The 4,683-nt window shown below is 37.3% G+C and overlaps 1 long non-coding RNA gene across 1 annotated transcript; it reads left to right on the top strand.

The window, feature by feature from the left end:
- The first annotated feature begins 1,101 nt into the window (after window positions 1-1,101).
- On the top strand, window positions 1,102-2,874 carry LOC144988951 (uncharacterized). The gene is made up of 3 exons (XR_013653058.1): window positions 1,102-1,503; window positions 2,068-2,162; window positions 2,665-2,874. It is a non-coding gene; the product is annotated as an uncharacterized LOC144988951 (long non-coding RNA).
- Window positions 2,875-4,683: the final 1,809 nt, after the last annotated feature.

The raw sequence follows: 4,683 nt of genomic DNA, 5'->3' as shown, positions 1-4,683 counted from the left end.
TCCCCCCTCCAAGTCCCCCTATGCACGCCATTCAGGTCTCTCAGGAGTAGTTAGAGAAACTGTTTTCAGTTGCCACTAATAACTACTGACCTTCAGTGACACAGGCCAACAATGGGTTTGTCAGGCCTGAAACGCACGACTAAAGAAGCTGATTAGAAACTCAAGAGGTTTGAAGCAAGAATCAATGGCTGCTCTGTACGGCCACAGTGCTTCCAGCATGGCACTGATGATTGTGCGACTTCCATTAGTTATGCCTCATTAAGTACCACAAACTCTTCTTTAAGAATATTAGCCAAGCTGGTTCTACAAATCTGTTGTGATGGTGAGACCCCCCCTTGCTGAGATGCCACTGTGGGCCGGCTTTGAGAGACATCAGGTTGGAGAATGACCTGCTGTAGTAACTTAATAATGAGCAATGAGCTCATGTTGTTTTATTCACTCATATGCTTTCCGTATCCCTAATTACTTCCTTCCAAATAAACACCCTTTTAGATATTTCTTCTTTTAAATTATACATCTAACGTTCTGCACCATGGAAAGCTGTGGTGCAGAGGTGGAGTGGTCGCTCTCTGATCAGTAGATCATAGGTTCGGTTCCCATCTTACCTGTCATGTCGAAGAATTCTTGGTCAAGACACTGAACCCCACGTTGCTCCTGGTGGTTATAGGATGGCCCCAGTGTTTGGCAGTGGAGCCGCCATCAGTGTGTGAATGTGTGTGCGTGGGTGAGTAGGACTGTGACTGTAAAGCACTTTCTAAGAAGGTAGTAAAGAGCTGTATCAGTTCAGTATGTGCCTTTTACTATTTAAATCAGAACAAATGCTGGATGTTCTCAACGAACAAAGATTGGATTCTGTTGACACATCAAGTTATATTAGCTGTAAAAGAAAGATTGAACTATAAATTCAAAGAATTCATGCATTTTTATGCTGGCCATGATTTTGAAATGATGGGCAAGTACACAACTGAGACAAAATTTTGTAGTCATAAAAGTCAAGTGACTTTTATTTAAATCCAAATCTGTGCACCAGCCATGGAAAAAATGTGGCAACAGTAGATTTAAAGCAGTTAAATAGCATGAACCTGAAAGCTTCACAACAATGCCTTTTCTGATGTGGGTGACTTTTCAGGAATGAACGAAAAGCAGAGTTTTTGGTCTATCCAAAGCACAATTCAACAAATCATTTCTTTACACCATTGGACCAGGTTTTTAAAGAAATGACGAAACCAAAAGACATTGAACAAGAAACATTTAATCCTCACCTCCAAAATAAAAAGATCAAGAGAAAATTTGTTAGAAATTCAGTTTTAGTATTCAGGAATATGAAAAAAAGAATGCATTTAGGAGATAAAAGAGTTCATTTCTGTCCTTCAGAGCACTTCTTTTTACTGATAAACCAGCAAGTGGTTTTCTTCCATCTTACCGTTGCCACGGTAATGGCCGGGCTGCCAGTATGCGGATTACTGGTTAATAGGGCCAGGACTGAAGAGCAGCACAATGAAGGTAAGCAAAGGATAGGATCAACGTGTGGTAGCGACCAGAAAGTTATTTAAGTGAGAGTGCCCCTTCCGATTTAAAAATGTGTTTGATGATTGATAACCTTACAAGTTCTTGACAAAAGACAATAGATTAACTGTTCATAGTTAACTGTTTCATAGCAGTTTAAGACAAATGAGTTTCCAAAATTAAATGTTGCACTTGAGAAAATATTCTTTGAAGTAGAGATCTCATCCAGAAGCAAAAGACATGTAAGAAGACAAGAGAAAGAGGCCGTCTCAATAGAGCTGCCCGTCAAATTAAGCCCGGAAGTACATAATGGTTTCTTCAAATATATAGGATGTGCTAATCTGCTTCCCTCCACAACAGACAACTGTCCCACTGGGCCACCAGGGCCAAATAGGACCACCCACTTTCTTTTCAATTATCATCTTGCAGCAACCTGTCTCGTCTTCAGCATTCAGCAGGAGACACAAACTGCTCTCCAGAGGGAATTACAATTAGAAGGCTGCAAATAAACGGCCACACTGTAGTTGACAATAGGAACTTGACAGAGTCTGTGACCCGCAGGAGCAAACAGGATTACGTCCAAACTGCCATGTTCCTTTACTCTGGCGTCTGGAGTTCCTCTTGAGCTGCTGTGGTCTGACTGGCAGAGGATAGTGGTAAGAAAAGAGAATGGAGACAACAGAATTCCCATGAGATTATGCAAAACAAACAGCAAAGGGAATGTTGGCTTAATATGACAGATTTCTTTCTTACAGTCCAGGATTTTAACTGAAGGAAAGTTCTTGAAACATGGAGCAAGTTACATATACATCACACAATAAAATCTGTTTATTTATTTTGTCCCGGCCAAACTATTGCATTTCTTTCAACAACATCAAAAAGTTAAATAAAAAACATATTAAAAGAGAAAAATTGTATACAGAAAATAAGTCTTAACTGTGTATTTTGATACAGTTCATATTTCCACAGTGTTTTTATGTACGTAAAACCAGGGAAACTCCATGTATTTTTGCATCAAAGCAAACATTAGTCTCCATTTACTTGCATATATTGTCTGTCCATTAAAGCCTCATCAGTGCAAATAACTCTCACAAAGAGACTTTGTTTCAAAAACACTAATTAAGAACCAATCAGCATCTGACAAAGGTTCTGTTTCAGATGGGAGTCATACTGGCTGGTCGTCGTGGAGTGTTTATTTGGCCCACTGCAGCCAGCTGGACGTACGAAGGCACCCAAAGTCTACATTGACTCCTCCCTGCAGGGGGTGGCAGCACAGCAAAAGGGAAAGGGAATTCTTTTTCAAGTCCCCTCTCCACAGCACAGCACCTCCAATGAAAGCGCCTCTGGACGCTTTTGTATGGCCGATGAACAAGGGACTGAGGTTTGGGGGCACTGAAAAGGAGTGGAAGAGTTTGAACTCACAACCACTTTTACAGATGCAGTCCTGTATGTGGGGTCAGCCACACTTCACATGTAATTAGTGGTCAGATCCACTGGCACCTAATCAGCTAGACCTAATCCTGGCTGTGTGTCACACACGCAGCCCAACTGTGTCCAACTGGCTGCTGGATTGATTAAGGCATGGTTTGGCTTTTTTGAGGACGGTGAATTGCAGTTTAGAGGTTTGGACTATTTCCAAACCAGTAAATCTTAAACTGGTTGACTAGTTAAGAAAGACTTTATATATATATATATATATATATATATATATATATATATATATATATATATATATATATATATATATATATATATATATATTATAAATATTTATTTAATAATTAAATGGTAAAACCTTGGTTCTTATCCTGCTTGAGCTTAAACAAAAGGGAGGATTTATTTCATTTCCTTTGATCACAAACATTTATTCAAATTACAATTAAGTTTGGAAATTCCCCAGGGTCAATTTTGACATTTGTCATAGTCCAATCCATTAAGTTAAGAACGGATAGTTGTCACACTGTTTGGTCTTGTGTTAAAATGCTAATCTTTAAAATACTTTGCGACACTATGTTACATGACTGCTCAATTGAATCCAATTTGGGTTTGTAATTTGTTGCATTAAAAAAGCAATCAAAGACACTGACACAATGTAAACAATCAAATTTTTTTTTATGTCAAACTAAAAAAATGAGAAAAGTGTGTAACTTTTTTGGTTTTTAAATAAAAGTCCCCACAAAGATTTATATGAAATGTTAAATGTTTATATAACCATACATTTTAACAATTACATTGTTTATATATTTTGTGCTATGATTCACGTAGGCAATCAGTTTTTAAATCAAACACTTTAGCGTACTGAAAAGTGAGCATTTACCACAAACATTCTTTATTTGATGAGCGCAGAAAATTAACATGAAAAAATCTTCCACCAACAGCCTAAATCTGGATCTTAATTTTCAGATTGCAATATTTTTGAGCTTCCTCCTGAAGTTGAACAAAGGCCTTCCATATAAAATATTTTCTTTTCCATGTTTTTTTCCCCAAAATAAAATGGATCAAAAAAATATACCTGCCGCTGAGTATGAAAGCAGCCCTTGTGACAGTGAGATGAACAGCCTCTCTTGAATTTCTAATAAACATTTCCAGATACAGCAATGCCTTAAGCCTATAAGATGTTAAACAGTCTACTAACATGTATTGACATTGAACTCTGACCTGTGAAACTTAGAAAACAGCTCCACACTTAAGTTGTTGTTTGTAGAACACTAATCAATTTTGCTGCAAAAATAAAGAGGAAGTTTGGTCAAATGTTGAATATTGATGTGAAGTCACTGCACCTTCTGAGTGGCTGTTCTACGGTGGTCCTGAAGTACAAATCACATGAACAAATCATTAGATATAAAAAGAAAATAAAAATCACAACCATCAAAGACAAAAAAACAATAATAAAAAAGGCAAAATGACACTTTGGAAAACCAAATAAAATTTCAGAAACCAAAGCATAATTTTCCAAAAATTAAACAAAATAGAAAGGAATCTTTTTGAATAAATAGAAGTACCGGTAGGTATTATGGGATGTCAACAGACATCAGTGATTGGATGGGGACATTATTAGGCATGGCAATGTCTACTGACAACATTTACACAATGAAGTCTTTACACAGTTCTGGCAAATATTCTTTTACTTTTCCTCTTCTTCAAAATACAAACATCATCATCCAATCAGGTTAGGAT

This window comes from Oryzias latipes, chromosome 22 (assembly GCF_053564925.1).
Source record: "Oryzias latipes strain Hd-rR chromosome 22, Olatipes_Hd-rR_3.1".
In the NCBI taxonomy this organism is placed as follows: Eukaryota; Metazoa; Chordata; class Actinopteri; order Beloniformes; family Adrianichthyidae; genus Oryzias; species Oryzias latipes.
Note: the sequence above shows the minus strand (reverse complement) of the source record. Positions and strands in the feature narration are given on the sequence as shown.